This window comes from Schistocerca nitens, chromosome 4 (genome assembly GCF_023898315.1).
Source record: "Schistocerca nitens isolate TAMUIC-IGC-003100 chromosome 4, iqSchNite1.1, whole genome shotgun sequence".
Lineage (NCBI taxonomy): Eukaryota > Metazoa > Arthropoda > Insecta > Orthoptera > Acrididae > Schistocerca > Schistocerca nitens.
In genome coordinates this window covers 754,075,770-754,095,255 of record NC_064617.1, presented here as the reverse complement: position 1 = coordinate 754,095,255, position 19,486 = coordinate 754,075,770, and positions in this window count along the sequence as shown.

Below are 19,486 nucleotides of genomic sequence, written 5' to 3'. Positions count from 1 at the left end.
ACACTGTCAGGCACATTATATAGAATTTGGGATGGAAATCTATAAAAAAAAAACTTTTTCATTATGGCAGGATCTTATCACGAAATTTCATTCACCAACTTTCTCATTTGACTGTAAAAATATTTTGTTGATGCTGACCGACATAGGGAGAAACTATCATCATAACACAATAAGGGAAATCAGAGCCCACAGGGAAAGATATAGGTGTTCGATTTTTTTCCGTGCGCTTTTCGAGAGTGGAATAACAGAGATTTGTTGTGAAGGTGGTTCAATGAACCCTCTGCCAGGCACTTAAGTGTGATTTGCAGAGTATCGATGTCGATGTAGAGTTAGTATCTTACAAAACGCCCGTTATTCTTTCAATTAGATTTAATGTTATTTTTTAACTTTAGCACAATTTCAAATAGGGGATATACCTGTCGCGATATCTAATGGTATTGCTGGGGCTATTGTACTTCCTCTCTATTGACAAATTCCACTAAGCGCAATGTCATCTCCAGTTGGTAAGAAAATATAATGAGATTTGACCCTACGATTTATTAAAATGCGCAACAGAATCTGGCTTAATGACTTCAGCACAAGTGATAAGGAAGTGAATTCCACTGGTAATTGAAAAAGCCATATCTGAAGCAGGGCAGCATTCTCCTCAATTGCAAGAAGTATTAGAGAGCGGAAATTTGGAAATCTGTCGTAAGGTATGGGACCAAACTGCTGAGGTCATCGGTCCCTGACCTTATGCACTACTTAATCAAACTTAAGACTAACTTACGCGAAGGACAACACAACGGAGGGAGCCGCGTGGACTATGACAAGACGCCCGAGACCGCGCGGCTAAGGGGGCAGTAAAATGTGCATAGGCGAAAAGACTAGCGAAACATATTCCTTGAAAAAGAACATTTATCAACACGAGGTATTCTCTACTCGAAGTTTATCAATCATTTAAAAAGCAAAAATCACGTTTATAAAAATGGTTGAAATGGCTCTGAGCACTATGGGACTTAACTTCTGAGGTCATCAGTCCCCTAGAACTTAGAATTACTTAAACCTAACTAACCTAAGGACATCACACACATCCATGCCCTAACTAACCTAAGGACATCACACACATCCATGCCCGAGGCAGGATTCGAACCTGCGACCGTTGCGGTCGCGCGGTTCCAGACTGTAGTGCCTAGAACCGCTCGGCCACCTCGGCCGGCTTCAACTTTTTATTTTGGTTCCTTATGGAGGTTGATTTCTTAACAAATTTCATGGAGATTACTCCGTAAGCAAATGATCGTGCCATCAGAAAGAGGACACACGGTTGCTCTTGTCAGCACATTAAAAATTCAACCACATTGGAAGAAAAACACTATAAGAGTGCCATAGCTGCGCAGTTCCCCCATAGTCACTCAACACTGTCTGACCGGGAGGAGGTGGAAACTGCGAACGCGCTGCATTTAAATGATAATGGAGTTGCACTGCTTTCGACTTGGTTTTCTATTTCACATTTCTCAACAACACACATCACCAACAAAACAAACTTTCAGTATTATTTCATTATTTTTTGGGCGCTGAAGACGTAATGTAATTTTTATCTGGTAACAAACTGTCGGCGTACACACAGATGTGGACCATTTCACAGAGTTTCGCATTCAGATTGCCACGTAACGTACTTAGTTTCATAATCGAAAAAAACGTCATTCACACACATACATTGACCGAAATATTGTAGCTCTTTTGCAACCTCATTATGGAGGCATGGAAACTCTGCCTGAGGAAAACAAAGTACATGTCCTGGACAATCGTAACGTAAAATGATTTGTCATTTAGATCAGTCAGTTACATCTGATTACAGACAGGAACACTTCCATCTGAAACGTCAAATGGCCTCGAAAACAGCTTGGAAATAGATGTAAGATTGACAGTGTCCTCAGAACGTTCAGAAAACTATCCTTGTAATTCTTTCAAGGCAACCATAAATTCTTCAAACCTCGCGCTTTCTTTGACGTCAGTGGACTTAGGGACCTGGACCATGTTTGTCGCAATTTGTCCCTTCTACAGTGCGATTTTCTTTTTAACTGCATCCCAATCAAATCAGAAATAATCTGTTTCACACCTTGTAGTGTTGCTGCAGAAAACAGGATTACATAATATCTTGGTTCAAATGGCTCTGAGCACTATGGGACTCAACTGCTGTGGTCATAAGTCCCCTAGAACTTAGAACTACTTAAACCTAACTAACCTAAGGACAGCACACAACACCCAGCCATCACGAGGCAGAGAAAATCCCTGACCCCGCCGGGAATCGAACCCGGGAACCCGGGCGTGGGAAGCGAGAACGCTACCGCACGACCACGAGATGCGGGCTTACATAATATCTATTTTAAGAACAATTGCTAACACTGTACAGGAAGTACTTATCAGCAAGGTTGCGCAACCGGAAGTGAGTTTTCCAGCAACAAACAGACAAGTAAAATTATTTTACTTGTCTGTTTGTTGCTGGAAAATTCACTTCCGGTTGCGCAACCTTGCTGATAAGCATTTCCTGTTCAGCGTTAGCAGTTGTTCTTAAAATAGATATTATGCAATCCTGTGTTCTGCAGCACTAGTGTTGTGGTACTTAGAATTTTTCTCCGTCTATTATTTTACTTGTCTGTTTGTTGCTGGAAAATTCATTTCCGGTTGCGCAACCTTCCTGATAAGTACTTCCTGTACAGCGTTAGCAGTTGTTCTTAAAATAGCTATTATGTAATCCAGTTTTCTGCAGCAACAAGGGACCTAGTATTACTAGGACCTTGTTGCAGAATAATTCCTTTTTAGGGTATTTGTTTCATTAGGGTAGATATCTTTTACCTCAATAGATTAAATTAATTTATTAATAATCATTACTACAAACTTTGATCTTGGGCAGTGTTCAGACAAGTCCACTTAAAATGCGATGTCTGCAAACCATTTTCGATGCTCTAAGCTACGGTCGCAGGTTCGAATCCTGCCTCGGGCATGGATGTGTGTGATGTCCTTAGGTTAGTTAGGTTTAAGTGGTTCTAAGTTCTAGGGGACTGATGACCTCAGATGTTAAGTCCCATAGTGCTCAGAGCCATCTGAACCATTTTTGATGCTCTAATTTTCGTTTCTGCACTTCTTTTCCCTTTATAAATTCAACAATAGCGAGTTTCAAATCGAAAAATCGTTCCAGCTTGCCCCATGATTTAACCAACGTACTTAGCAATGAAATTCAAAGTCTCTATGCTTTTCTTTCAGTTCCATCAAAAACTGTTTCAACTGACAGTGGAACAATGCGCGAGTCCTCAGAAATTTTGCTATTATCACCACCAATTTCTTCGTTTGATGCATCCCTGAAATTTAACGCCTAGTGTACTGAACAACGAATCCCAACAGGATTTTGTTGTAATGTTTTGCTCTTTCATTATCAATCAAATCTGTAAATTCTTTCTGCATGGTATTCTAATGTTGTTTCATAGCAAATCTGCAGTACCCGTCGATTATGCAACTGCATAGTCGATATTGAGAACTCTCATCTGTTTCTCCTGTCATGTCTATTCAGTTATAAAGACTTGTACGACAGATCTCTAGACTGCCTCTTTTCGCGCAAACAGCCACTGGAGATGTGAACTTCCTTCATGTCACGAACAAATCGCGAAGGATTGTTCCAACTGAAAAATTCTCACACGTGGCCCGCACAAATTCCTTGCATGTGGTTTGGATAGCCATGGCCGGCCCTGCACAAGAAGATAACTTCGCTAGTAATTCCTACGAATAACGTGTAGTATCCATCAAACCTGACTTCTGAGCATTAATTCTGATTAAGAAAATCTATAGAGCACAATGAAGAATTCCAGCATTCACCATCTTCTTTATTGTACTATCGCCAGCTTACCATCCAGTGCTTCGATTGTTGCTTGGACTTTGGCTTCATAATGAATCCAAATACAATCCACATTATTAATGTGAGAAAATCCTACAGATTTCTTCTAAAATTGTCACATTCTGCTTGTAAATATTCTCGACCGAGTACAACATACATATATTCAAGTGTATATTTTGCTTAGGGTATATAATACAGCTGAGGTGCTGATGTCGGGGAAGTGACGTAAATACTGGGTGATCAAAAAGTCAGTATAAATTTGAAAACATAATAAACCACGGAATAATGTAGATAGAGAGGTAAAAATTGACAGACGTGCTTGGAATGACATGGGGTTTTATTAGAACAAAAGAAAAAAACAAAGTTCACAAAATGTCCGACAGATGGCGCTTGACATCAAAATGTCAGTGACCGCATGACAATCGTGTATAAAAGGGGCTGTAATGAGAGAGAGAATAATGATTTCTACCTCACCCTTTATTGTCGTCCCATCCAGCTCACTTCCACCCTGAAATACCTTGGCCTCACCCTCGACCGACACCTCACCTGGACCCCTCATCTCCAGACCGTCCAGCAGAAAGCCCATTCCCACCTCCGCCTTCTGAAACTCCTGTCTGGCCGGACATGGGGATTGCATCCTTCTACCATCCTCCACACCTACAAATCCCTCATCCGTCCTATCCTCTGTTATGCCAGCGTTGCCTGGATCTCCGCCCCCACCCGCTTTTACAAGGCCCTTAAAATCCTTGAACGCCATGCGCTCCACCTTGCTTTCCGTATCCGCCTTCCTTCCCCCACATGGCTCCTGTATGAACTGATCCCCTTCCCCCACCTCCTCCTGTTCCTCCAACATCTCTGCATCCTTTACATTGTCCGCAGGCTTGATCCCCCCCACCCTATGGTTTCCTCCTTCCTCTCCGCCCCCCGCCCGTTGCCGCGCCTCTATCGCTGTATCCCTCCAACGCCTCCCCCTCCCGGATAACGAACTTCGCCGTGACATCTACCCTTCCTCTCAACTATAACCTGGCCTTGTTCCCCCCCTCCCCAGGGCCCCCTTTTTCCTCTCCCCTCCTCCCAGAGCGGATTTTCCTCCTTCTCCCCCCCCCCCCCCCCCGAGACCCTGCACCCCATAATTGCCTCTTTCCTTCCCACATCCCTCCCTACCTGGCCCTCTTCAGCGCGCCCCCCGCTCATCTCCCCCTCTCGTCCCCTCCATCCCTTCTTCTGGTCTCCCTCATCTCCTTGCACCTGTCAGATCCTCCGTTTTGATCATTGTCAGTGTGCCACATCAGTGTTGTGTTTAGTGCTGTTTCTCCTGTGCGTCAAGAGGTGTGATTTTAATTGTGTACTGCCTTGAGCTTCGCCGTCAGTGTTTGTTATGTGCTACGCCATACGTCGATACCTTTTATGCTCCAGTCATACTGTGCCTTGTGTTCTTTCAATTGTCACAGTGTGTGGCTTTTTGTGTGTGCTACTTTTAAACAGTTTTTATCCCCATTTTACAGTCACTCCGTTTTTTTGTCTATTGCCTTCCATGATGTTCCCCCTTTTTTATATCTATGTTCACCATATTCTCTCCTTTGTTGTTTTTAAATGTCTTCTGTTGTTTGTTCTATGTCTTTCGGCTGAAGAGCAGCGCATATGCTGCAGCCCGCCCGGATGGGGAATTGAAATACAATAAAGAAAAAAAAAAAAAAAGGAGAGAGAATCAGATGCGCCAGCAGTCGCAGCATGTTGATGTTACCTGAAAAGGCGCTTTTAGTGAAGCTGTATTATCAGAATGGGGAATGTGCTAGTTCAGCGTTACGATCCTATCACCATGGGAAGGTGATTCGAACGGGTAAAGGTCCGTTGACAAATGCAGCTGTGGCGAGAATGATTTCGAAGTTCGAAGCCACGGGTTGTTTAGACGATAGACCCCATAGTGGCCGACCGAGCACAAGGCGCAATGCTGCTGAGACAGTTCAGGAAGAAATGGAGACTGTAGCGGGTTCGTCTGTGCACGGGGAAGTCAGCGCTCGTGCAGTCGCACGTCGCACTGGCATTCCATGCACTACTGTTTGGTTGGCACTTAGGTGTACCCTCCGATGCTATCCGTACAAAATCCATCGGCATCATGAACTGTTTCCTGGCGACTTAGTGAAGCGGAGGTCATTTGCGGTGTGGGCGTTTCAAAAGATGGCGATTGGTTGAGTAACGTGTTGTGGACTGACGAAGCTCATTTCAAGCTCCGAGGATCTGTCAACGCCCACAACTGCAGAATTTGGGCTACCGAAAATCCTAGAACTGTCGTGGAAACTCCATTGCACGATGAGAAAGTCACCGTATTGGTTGGATTTACCACATCTACCGTCATCGGGCCTTTTTCTTCGAGGAAATGCGTGATTCTGATTTGTAACTGCTACCGCGACGTGTGAGAGGTACGCCGATATGTTACAGAATCGTATCATCCTCAGCCTGTTTATGCAGGATGGCGCTCCACCCCACATTGCTAGACGCGTGAAAGATCTCTTGCGCGCATCGTGGTGATGATCGTGTGCTCAGCCGCCAGTTACATCATGCTTGACCTCCCAGGTCCCCAGACCACAGTCCGTGCGATTATTGACTTTGGTTCACGTTAAGTCGCAAGTGTATCGTGATCGAGCGACATCTCTAGGGATGCTGAAAGACAACATCCGACGCCAGTGCCTCACCATAACTCCGGAAATGCTTTACAGTGATGTTCACAACATTATTCCTCGACTACAGCTATTGTTTAGGAATGATTGTGGACATATTGAGCATTTCCTGTAAAGAACATCATCTTTGCTTTGTCTTACTTTGTTATGCTAATTATTGCTATTCTGATCAGATGAAGCGCCATCTGTCGGACATTTTTTGAACTTTTGTATTTTTTTGGTTGTAATAAAACCCCATGTCATTCCAAGCATGTGTGTCAATGTGTACCTCTCTATTTGCATTATTCCGTGATTTATTCAGTTTTCAAATTTATACTGACTTTTTGATCACCCGGTATAGTTTCATACTGTGATCTTCCATTAACATATCATGAACTTTTTCGATAGTTTGCTGCCGAGCGAGGTGATGTAGAGGTTGGGACACAGGTCTCATATTTGGCTGATCCATGTCCAATCTGTGCTCAAACTCCGTTTTCCATTTATAGATGAAACTCTAAATCTTCTTCATGTTCTTGCTTACCACCTCCAGAAGTTCTCTGTATGGTTGTAAGTAATCTCAAAACCCATTTCACTGAAAATACACTCTCCGTTCAAAAAGTTCCGAAATTGAATTTATTGCCTGCTTATTAGCTACGTCAGCGCAGTATCTACGATTGCAACTTAACTAACAACTGTAAACAATAGATGTGCATTAGACCAGTCGGTTCTGGACAGCAGTGTTAAGTAGTGGACGTGCGGCTGAAGTGTGCCAAAGTTGTTGTATCACAAATCACAATGGAGCAACGAACTGAACATCTCTAAATCAAATGCTCAAGACTTCATCCAAAATGTTTTGAAGAAGAAAGAGTGTATGAAGTTTGTCCCGCACACCTTGATTTTCGAACAAAAACTACGGCACGTGGACGCCTGCTGCGATTGGATTCACATCTAAAACATGGACAATTCTTTTCTGGAAAAAGTTGTCACTGCTGACAAGAATTCGTTATCAGTACGAACCTACTGCAAAAAGACAAAGTGCAGAAATTCATATGAAGGATCAACGCTTTGATGACATAACTTAATTTAAGACTTAGTGACGCGCGCGAGTTGAGCAATATTCCAAAGAAGGACTTTTATACATCTACATCTATATGATTACTCCGCAATTCACGATTAAATGGCTGACAGAGGGTTCATCGAACCACTAGCAAGCTATTTCTCTACCGTTTCACTCTCGAACAGCGCGGGGAAAACGAACACTTAAATCTTTCCATGCGAGCTCTGATTTCTCTTATGATGACCATTTCTTCCCACGAAGGTGGGCGCCAACTAAATATATTCGTACTTGGAGGAGAAAGTTTGTGACTGAAATTTCATTAGAAGTTCCAGCCTCAACGAAAAACGCCTATGTAAAAAAGTGATTGTCCCTTGCCCTCCCCAACAAAAAATGCTTGTCATATCAGCGACACTATGTAATGAAATCCAGATTGCTGCCGTAATAGTTTAGTGTTTTTATTGTGACAGATCCGTTTCGGCTAGACTGCCATCTTCAGACCACCTGTGAAATTTACACAATATTTTATTATAATGTTGGTTATCATATTTTTCACATGTACAAATTTTGTACTTCCGTCCATATACCATCAGTCGTTGCAGTGAGTCTGTAGTTTATTACAACGTGATGTAAATTTAGGATTCTTATGCAATAAGCTGTTTTGTGGTTTGCTGCTGTTGTTAATCGTCCTTTCTCGTAATTTTTATAATTCGACATTTTATCGTCAGATTTGACAGAATGACAGTTGTGACAGTTGGTCAGAGATGCTATATGGTTTCAGTTGCTGTGATGTGATGTTATTCTGGGCTGTATTTATGATCGTGGTATCATGTTTGTAATCGATGTTTCTGTGGTCTGTGGATTGTCGTTCGTGTCTATCACTTATCGTTGCTTATCAATGAAATGTTTATGTTTTAAATCAGTTCGTTCATATAAGGTGTCATCAGGGCATTGTATTGTGTGTATGTAGATTTCTATCTTTTCAAGTACGTTTATTATTAAACTTTACGTAATGTACGTAAATGTTCATTACTAATTCCATTCGTTCCGCGTTGTTGTTATTGTCCTTTAGCTAGAAGGATTATTTTCGCTAATTCTTGCGTGCTCTCGGTATCTTGTCCTTAAGTTGCGCCCTGTCTGTCCTATGTAAAATTTATTGCAACCCTGTTTTTAGATTTTGTATGTGCCTGGGTTTGTGTATATTTGTAATTTTGTTTTTCCTGAGTCAAGTCTATGGCGGATATTGTTGTTGGTTCTACACGCGAATTGAATATTTGTTCATTCATTAGTGCTTTTGTTTGATATTGTGCTTAAATATGTTATTGGTATATATGCTGGTTTAGTCGCTTTTAGTGTTTCTGTGGATAATTTTATGTTCCTGTGAATTTTTGGTTGCGTAGATGTCTGATAGTTCTTTTGTCTATCTACATTAATGTGTTTGGGTTGAAACCATTTTGATGATTTGCTATACATCGAAATGTATCAAATTCTTTTCGTATGGCAAATCGGTTTAGTGGTAGATTTTGTACTCTGTTGATCATGACTTGGAAGTATGTGTGCTTGTGAGTCCTTGGGCGGCATGAATTAGCATGTGTGATGCTGACCTCTGTTGTGTGTTTTCTGCAAATTTCGAAAATGTGTGAATTATTGTTGTTAGTATTTGTGAGATCCAGGAAGTTAATTGATTTATCCATTTCTGTTTCCATTGTAAAGTGCAGTTTAGTGCTTGATAGATATGTTTGATGTCAAGTTTATCTTCATCTATGTGGGCAAGCATGTTCTCCACGTATGTAAAATAATAGGTAAGTTTCTTGATTGGGAAATTTGCGGGTGCAGAAAATTCTTTTAATTCCTGTATGCTTGCTATTGAAATTTTTCTACATTGGAGAGGTTATTCTGTATGACTGCAGTTACTTCTTGGATTGTTATATTTGTATACGGTTTGGTAATATCAAAGGATATTAGTTTACTATCAGGTGGAGTTTTGATTCTCTTTATTTTTTGTGCCAGTATATGCGAGTTTTTTTTTTTTTATAGTGAATCTGGTATTGAATGTATGTAATTGCCGTTCGGGATAGCCGCGCGGTCTCAGGCGCCTTGACATCACGGTCCGTGCGGCTGTCCCCCCCGCCCCCCCCACCCCTCCCTCCCGTCGGAGGTTCGAGTCCTCCCTCGGGCATGGGTGTGTGTGTTGTCCATAGCGTAAGTTTAAGTTAGATTAAGTAGTGTATAGGCTTAGGGACCGATGACCTCAGCAGTTTGGTCCCATAAGACCTTACCACAAATTTCCACATTTTTACAATTGTATTTAATTTTGAGAGTAAGCTCTCCAATTTCTTGCTGGTAAGTGTGATTGTTAATACTGGTAACAGCTGGACAAGCTGGAATAAGAGGTTTATGAAGCTTTGCTTGTCCATGTAGTCGAGGTTTTCTTGCGTTCATTGCAGTACTTTGTGCAGAGTCTCATACACACTAAGCATAACACACAACCCTGCCCAAATGGACCATAAGGAAACGTAGTCACTTAAAGTCACATACCGACAACATCACATACAAATGCACAATATACACAAAAAACGCACTTCAAAATGGGAATCGCAGGCTTTCAAAACCATATGTAACGTATCAAATCAGTTTAAATCATTTTGCAATTGGTTCTGAACATCTGATGACTTTACGGGACTGTAAATGACAGACCATCTGCAAGCAATCTAAGAGGGCTACTCAGATTGTCTCCTAAATCATTTACAAGTATATGGATCAGGCACAGCGGAAGGAATATACCAATTTCTTGGGGAACGCGAGAAGTTACTTCTGTCTTCCTCGATGACTTTCCGTCAGTTACAACGAACTGCAGCCTATCTGACAAGAAAACACAAACCCAATGGCACAAGTGAAACGATACTTCGTAGGCACGTAATTTGAATATAAGTCGCTTCTGAGGAATGGCTTTTAGGCAATGCCTAAAATGAGACTGCTAGCGGATTAAAACGTGTGAACGTAGGCCTGGCACTTGATTTTCATGTGTTAATTGAAGTGGAGAATGTCCAATTGCTTGGTAGTAGAATGCAATACACGTGATACGAGTGGGACTATTTATGCAGCATGATGGGCTACACTGACAGAAGGATGACTGGTGATTACGATCCTACCACTACACAAGTTGACGTGCGTATGGTTGGAAGGAAGGTTTCCGTAGTCGATAAGCGTGGAGAAGCGTTTCCGGATCGAACTTTAGGAGAGCATGTATTTACATTACACACTCAAGTGGTGTGACTTGCGGGAATTATGCTGTGAGTTAGCGACAGCGACAGAGAGATTGTGAGTTGGTGGCTGCATGTCGGAGCTTCATACCATGAATTTGTAAGCTATTTACGCAATCATAATGTAAATACGAGTAATTTAGAACGATGTCGACTGCATTGGTATGAAATCCATGGAGACTGAGTATACTGACAGAATATCCATGTATGTAATTGCGCCGCTAGGACTGAAAGCGCTTCAGGCCTGTAGATAGCAGTAGTGTGCAGGATATTGTAGAATGGACTGAGTGTAATGTAAATACACATAAATAAATAATTTTATGTCCTGCAAAATTGTTCTTATTTACCCACAATCCTATCACTCAATATTGTAGAGCCACAGCTCGCTAGAGGGAAACAATAGCATTGTTACCAAAGACACAGGTACGTATGCGCTCCAATCCCGCCGCCACCATCGTGTTAGACGTATCTACGTACAAAATAGTTCTTATTTTCCCCAATCCCCATCCTCCCATTCAAATGGTCATACATCTACAGGTCGCCACAGAGAAACAATAACATTTCCATTGCTGTTTCCATTAATGTAACCTGTCACATGTAAAAAAATTACTAGATTGAGAATTTAGCAAACTGCAACAAATACGAACAAAGTCACGTGCTTCTGTGCGATTCTCGATTGATTCGCATCTGGAGGGAACGTAAAACATGATTTTGGGATCCAAACATTGCAAAAAGAGATCGCGATCGAGAAGGATCCCCAATGGTGCGGGCAAGGATTTTGTTTACGACACGAACCACTCTCCATGAAATTGTACATTTGAATCAGCAAGGTTTAACTTCGTATCAGGTATCGTGACGAGACCTCTTTTGCGGTTGTCGCGAGGTGCTGTGGGTCCAGACCGGACGATAATGCTCGACCTCATAGAGCACGTCTGGTTGATGTTTTCGTGGAAATGGACGACACTGCACGCATGGCGTGGCCTGTTCGCTCTCCCGATTTGAATCCCATAGAGCATGTCTGAGATGCACTAGGAAGACGGCTTGCATCACGTTAGCATCCAGCAACCACTCACCAAAACAGCGAGCAGCTCTGCAGGAAGAATGGGCTTTACTGCCTCAACATGAGACAAACATCATCGAAATGCTAGCAGACGGCATTTCCCGATGTAACCGAGAAATCAAGCGAAAATCACCGTAAGTACAAACCAACATATTATTAACGAACTGTTTTCCGATGTTAAAGCAAACCAAAATGTAAATAACTTACTTACAGGCCACTGATGATGCTTTACCTCAATAAAGCGAAACGCCTCTGGTGAAAAAAGCTAGCATTTTTGTAGTTGCAACGACAGAACAAAAAAACCCTCAAGAATTGTAAAGCAACTACGGACAACATGGGCACGCAAATGAAGAATTTTCCAAATTAATCTCGTAGGTGGGAGGAGAATGCAACAGAACTGCGCACTGCCTCTCAGCAGGAAGCTGTGAATGAAGTACCGACCTGAGAGCACACAACTGTTTTCAAACGATCACTTTTGGCTCTAGGCATCATTACTAACAATCGTATGCCCAGCCCCCCCCCCCCCCCCCCCCCACTCGTACCTGGGCGTGCAAACATATTGGGCAACGGAATGGAGTGGATCCTGAATCATCTTTACTGATTAATGCAGGATTGGGCTGACGCCTGATAATTAGTTGTAGAAGAGCGTGGAGGCGACCAGGTACCAACTGAAGCATCACAGGTTCATCAGAGAGGAGGCTGAGTCATATTTTTGCTGGTATCACGTACGGACCTCGGATGCCTTCCATCGCTCTCGAGGGTAGTTTAGGGGCAGTGCGATATCGGGACAGGATCCTAAAGCTATTCCTCCCACTTCGCGATGGTTCTGGTTTTCAAGAAGAAAATGCAAAGCATGTCCACTTCAAGAAGAGTTTCCTTCAGGAGGCAGTAACCAAACTAATGGAATGGCCTGTGGTATCTGCCGGCAGGAACCAGATTAAGCATGCTCTGGGGTATGGAGCGTGTCGTCGTAGGAGCCCTCCTCAAACAATGGGTAGTCTTAGGAAGGTGCCGTCAAAGTGTGGTAAGGCTTGCACAGCACCCTGTGAACAGCATGCCAAGCACATTACAATGCTTAGCTTCTCCATGTTTGGGGGGTGCTATTCTTTCGCAACTGTACTCAGTTAATGAAAATCCGCTTCAGTTGCTAATAGATGCCTTATTAAGTCCTCGACCGGTTCAGGCATTTATAGTCAGGTCATTTTCAGATCCACTTCAAAATGACCTGGTTTTTAAAGGTCGAAACTGGCCGAGGACTTAATAAGGCACCTAATAACAACTAAAGCGGCTTTTCGTTATTTTGAGAGTGCAGTGGGTGGAGCAACACGGTTCTGCTCTTCAGGTGTTACCGCTCATTGTGAAAATTTCGTGGCACAATTCCTCGCCAGGACAGTGCTCGTGTATACATGGCATGTTTCTCTGTGAACTGTCTACGTGATGTTGAAGTACATCCCAGGCCCACAAAATCCCCAGAATTATCCCCGACAGATTGTATGTGCGACAAGCTCCGGTGTCACCTCTGTCGCAGTGCCAGTATCGAGATATAAAGGGCCAGATACAACAGATATGGGCGAGCCTGCCTTACGAGAGGATACGTCGGCTTTATGACACCCATCCGAACCGACTCAGGGCGCGCATGCATCGAGGCCAGAGGGGGTGCAACGTCGTACCGATAAGTACGCTTATACTATTAACTTCTCTGTAAACGATTCGATTTATGAATCACCGAAATAACACTGCGCATCCTCTCAACCCGTGAAGTTTCATTTCGTTTCTTCGCCACCTTCTAGGTGCTTCACTTTTTCCTTCGTTTTATAAAAATCGTTTTGTGTAGGGAAGGAGTCCAAAAAATAAGTTACACTTTATTATGGCGGGCCAAGTCACTTATGGTTCAAATGGTTGAAATGGCTCTGAGCACTATGCGACTTAACTTATGAGGTCATCAATCGCCTAGAACTTAGAACTACTTAAACCTAACTAACCTAAGAACATCACACACATCCATGCCCGAGGCAGGATTCGAACCTGCGACCGTAGCGGTCGCTCGGTTCCAGACTGTAGCGCCTAGAACCGCACGGCTACTCCGGCCGGCAAGTCACTTATGTTAATGCATTACTTCACTTGTAAGTGACACAGATACATGACATTATTTTTCGACACAGTAACCAAGTCGCTGTCAACAACTGGAACTTTCTATAAATCGTTGAATTCCTCGAAGATGGAAACTCGCTTCTTGGTCATGGAATCATTCGAGAACCACTGTGTTAGCGTCCTCACAGTTGGAATATCTCTTTACGCCTAGCTGTCTTTCAGCTTGTCAACGAAATGCGAATCTACCGTGTACTCGCAACGTATTTGTTTCTCTAAGTAAGACTACAAGCATTAGCATAGAAGTGGAAGCCGTGTTTCAGTTAACACCAGCGTGGGCGCTGTTTAGGCGCCGGCCAGAGCCATAGGATGTGGATCGGTTGCTATATGCTCGGAAATAACATCCGTTTGAGGAGTACTTGGAATAATGTTTTCAACAGAAGCGCTCTTCTAGGTTAAGGAGGTGCGTGCCATAAAATAATATTGTTAAAGACAGAAGTAGCTGCTCCTGGCAAAGGAGGTACCTGATATTAGCAAGGTATCTGCGGAAGTTCTGAATATCATCAGACGTACGATGGAATATAAACATCGCCTAATATGACACGAGTTCGGGGTAAGGTCATGTCTGACGTCAAGCAGAGTATGTAGGTTGGTTGATTTGAGGGAGGGGGTCAAACAGCGAGGATATCGGTGCCATCGGATTAGGGAAGGAAGTAGGCCGTGCCCTTCCAAAGGAACCATCCCGGCATTTGTCTGAAGCGATTAAGGGAAATCACGAAAAACTTAAATTAGGACGGCCGGACGCGGGGTTGAACCGTCGTCCTCCCCAGTGAGAGTCCAGTGTGATAACCACTGCGCCACCTCGCTCTGTAAGCAGAGTAATATACAAAGCCTGTGCTGGCGGTCTTGGAATTAGTGAGAAGTCAAGCGTTAAGAGTCTACAGTCACGATGTAATAAGCAACCATTTGAAGGCTGTACAGCATTTCACGTCTACGTTGGTAAGACCAAAGCAGCTCTACTTCTCTAAGTCTTACCTGTGTACCTCAGAACTCTACCGAATATAGGTAGCAGTGACTTCTATTCTTAACATAGTTTCACCCGTTTGTCAACTGAATGTGCTGTTTGTGTGATCCCATACCTACTTCGCTTAAGTTCTGAACTTACTCAGTAATGGGTTAACTGAAAGAAACCCAAATTATAAAGGGAGGTGAAAAAGTTTCCTTTTGAGGGCGTGCCTTAGCGCGACTCCAGTGGGAGTATATAAGCACCGACATGTAGGCAAGCGACTAGTGTGGCATTCGTGTCTTTCCGACGTGCGTGCAGTAAATGCGGAAAAGTGACCTACGGCGACGTTATCACCAAATGCGTCTAAACAGGACCTACGCAAGGAAAGAAGGCAGACGAAGCGAGAAGGAGATAAAAAGCAGACAAGCACGGCAAGAAGGACATTCCTGGGCAAGAGAAGTCCACTAGTATCAAACATAGGCCTTAATTTGAGGAAAATATTTCTGAGAATTTACATTTGGAGCACAGCATTGTATGGTAATGAAACATGGACTGTGGGAAAACCGGAACACAAGAGAATCGAATTATTTGAGATGTAGTGCTACAGAAGAATGTTGGTAATAAGCTGGACTGATGAGGTAAGGAATGAGGAGGTTCTCTGCAGGATCAGCGAGGGAGGGAATGGATGGAAAACACAGACAAGAAGAAGGGATAAGTTGCTAGGACATCTGTTAAGACATCAGTGATACCTTTCATGGTATTAGAAAGAGTTGTAGAGGGTAAAAACTGTAGAGGAAGACAGAGACTGGATTATATCCTGCAAACTGCTGTGGACGTAGGTTGGAATCGTTACTCCAGTACTAAAAGGCTAGCATGGGAGAAAATTTGTGGCAGGCCACATCAAACTAAAATAAACAAATAAATGTACTTTAATCAAATGAAACAGCGTGGTTCGAGAGACCTGTGACAAGCACACTGAAGTGACAAATGAAAATTTGTAGCCGGCCGCGGTGGTCTCGCGGTTCTAGGCGCGCAGTCCGGAACCGTGCGACTGATACGGTCGCAGGTTCGAATCCTGCCTCGGGCATGGATGTGTGTGATGTCCTTAGGTTAGTTAGGTTTAAGTAGTTCTAAGTTCTAGGGGACTAATGACCACAGCAGTTGAGTCCCATAGTGCTCAGAGCCATTTGAACCATTTGAAAATTTGTACCAAGGGTGGGATTCGCACTCCGGTCTGCTGCTCACTAGGCAGATGCGTTTATCCATTGCAAGACCGTGACACAGCGACTTTGCATAGCTGCACGGGCTACCCTAGCACGCTACCGACCTCAGTCCAGATTCCCATTCACGCCTGAGCCCACTTGGTATCTTCTGTCGTTCGGTGCTAAGGAGCTATTCCAGTACAGTTGGAGGGTCTCTGCAGTCATGTTCGAGTTTAGGGGGAATACTAGTGGGCTGAGCTGTGAATGGGAATTGGGACTGAGGAGGGAGGTATGCCAGGGTAGTCCGCGCAGCCGTGCAAAGCCACTGTGCCAGGGTGGCGTAGTGGTTAGTGCATCTGCCTAGTGGGCAGGAGACCTGGGTTCGAATCCGAGACATGCTAGAAATTTTCGTTCTTCGTTTCAGTCTGCATATGTATATATGTACGTACGTTCCACATTTCCTCAACCTCTGGACCCATTTCAATCAGAACTGGTGCATATTCCACTTACCATCTGGGAAGAAGCACTGTTGGGTAAGAACCACGTACCTCCCCTAGAGGTGGGAGTGAGCGTGAACAGGGGGTGGCATAGAAGTATAAGTCAGAAAGGTCTGGCGCGATTTAGACTATATTTAATGCATACTTGACACATTTCTGTATTATTCGTTTGAAAATAATATGGGAGTAATATACCGCTATTACCCTTAATGACTGAGGTAAGGTGAGAAGCTGTGAAACGTAAATACACTCCTGGAAATGGAAAAAAGAACACATTGACACCGGTGTGTCAGACCCACCATACTTGCTCTGGACACTGCGAGAGGGCTGTACAAGCAATGATCACACGCACGGCACAGCGGACACACCAGGAACCGCGGTGTTGGCCGTCGAATGGCGCCAGCTGCGCAGCATTTGTGCACCGCCGCCGTCAGTGTCAGCCAGTTTGCCGTGGCATACGGAGCTCCATCGCAGTCTTTAACACTGGTAGCATGCCGCGACAGCGTGGACGTGAACCATATGTGCAGTTGACGGACTTTGAGCGAGGGCGTATAGTGGGCATGCGGGAGGCCGGGTGGACGTACCGCCGAATTGCTCAACACGTGGGGCGTGAGGTCTCCACAGTACATCGATGTTGTCGCCAGTGGTCGGCGGAAGGTGCACGTGCCCGTCGACCTGGGACCGGACCGCAGCGACGTACGGATGCACGCCAAGACCGTAGGATCCTACGCAGTGCCGTAGGGGACCGCACCGCCACTTCCCAGCAAATTAGGGACACTGTTGCTCCTGGGGTATCGGCGAGGACCATTCGCAACCGTCTCCATGAAGCTGGGCTACGGTCCCGCACACCGTTAGGCCGTCTTCCGCTCACGCCCCAACATCGTGCAGCCCGCCTCCAGTGGTGTCGCGACAGGCGTGAATGGAGGGACGAATGGAGACGTGTCGTCTTCAGCGATGAGAGTCGCTTCTGCCTTGGTGCCAATGATGGTCGTATGCGTGTTTGGCGCCGTGCAGGTGAGCGCCACAATCAGGACTGCATACGACCGAGGCACACAGGGCCAACACCCGGCATCATGGTGTGGGGAGCGATCTCCTACACCGGCCGTACACCACTGGTGATCGTCGAGGGGACACTGAATAGTGCACGGTACATCCAAACCGTCATCGAACCCATCGTTCTACCATTCCTAGACCGGCAAGGGAACTTGCTGTTCAACAGGACAATGCACGTCCGCATGTATCCCGTGCCACCCAACGTGCTCTAGAAGGTGTAAGTCAACTACCCTGGCCAGCAAGATCTCCGGATCTGTCCCCCATTGAGCATGTTTGGGACTGGATGAAGCGTCGTCTCACGCGGTCTGCACGTCCAGCACGAAGGCTGGTCCAACTGAGGCGCCAGGTGGAAATGGCATGGCAAGCCGTTCCACAGGACTACATCCAGCATCTCTACGATCGTCTCCATGGGAGAATAGCAGCCTGCGTTGCTGCGAAAGGTGGATATACACTGTACTAGTGCCGACATTGTGCATGCTCTGTTGCCTGTGTCTATGTGCCTGTGGTTCTGTCAGTGTGATCATGTGATGTATCTGACCCCAGGAATGTGTCAATAAAGTTTCCCCTTCCTGGGACAATGAATTCACGGTGTTCTTATTTCAATTTCCAGGAGTGTATATTCTATAACGACTGATGTTAGAGAAACGTAAAAATATTCGATAACGATTGATAATAGTATCGAATCCATCGTCGTTGTGCTCATTAGAGACGTTCTGCAAGACGTTTCACCATAGGATTGGAGAGGGACTGGTATAAAGACAGTGACATATTAGTGTACCTCTGTAGCGCCTGAAGCAGTTTCTAGCCAACTTTGCACACATGTCACTTGTAATGTGGAAAAAATTACAGTGACAGTAAAACACTCCAATCACCCCCATAAGCGAGGGTGAGGGTGAAAAATGGGTGATATAAAAGCACAAATCAAGAACAACTGGGGCAATTTCAACCAACTTTGATACATACAAACATGACTAATTATTTGCTTAAAAATACTGTGACATTAAGATACCTCAACTATCCCCACAGGTGTGGGCCAGGATGAGAAGAGGGCACGTAAAATTGTTCGAAAACGACGTGTTGGTGTTTACACTGGTGAGCCAAAACATTGTGACCACCTGCTTAACAGCTTGTTTGTCTGTCTTTGGAAAGAAATACATCACTGATTTTGCGTATCAGGGATTCGACAGCTTGGTGGTAGGTTAGTGGAGGTATGTGGCAGTACATGTCTACGCACGGATCGTGTAATTCTATTAAATAACGGGCCGATGATTTGCATACCCGGTGATGGCGCCCGTTAGCGGCCTAGGTGGTTTCCATAGGATTTACATCAGGCGAATTTCGTCGCCGAGACATCAACGTGAGTTCACTATGACGTTCCTCAAACCACTGTAACACGGTTCTGGCTCCGAGACACGGACAATTATTCTGCTCAAAGATGACATTGCCGTCGCGGAAGACATCAAGCATGAAGGGATGCAGGTAGTTCGCAGCTGTCAGCGTGTCTTCGATTACCACCACAGGTCCCATTCAAGCGCAGGGGAATGTCTACCGTAGCATAATAGTGCCCTCACGAACCTGAGGTCCGTGGCGTTTGTGGAAACGAAGCTCTCTTGTGGGGCAAAAATGCGATTCGCCCGAAGAGCCGACACGTTTCCACCGATCGACGGTGGAATGCTGATGGTCCTGTGCCCACTGCAGTCGTAATTGACGGCGTCGTTGGGTCAACGTGTGTAGGGGT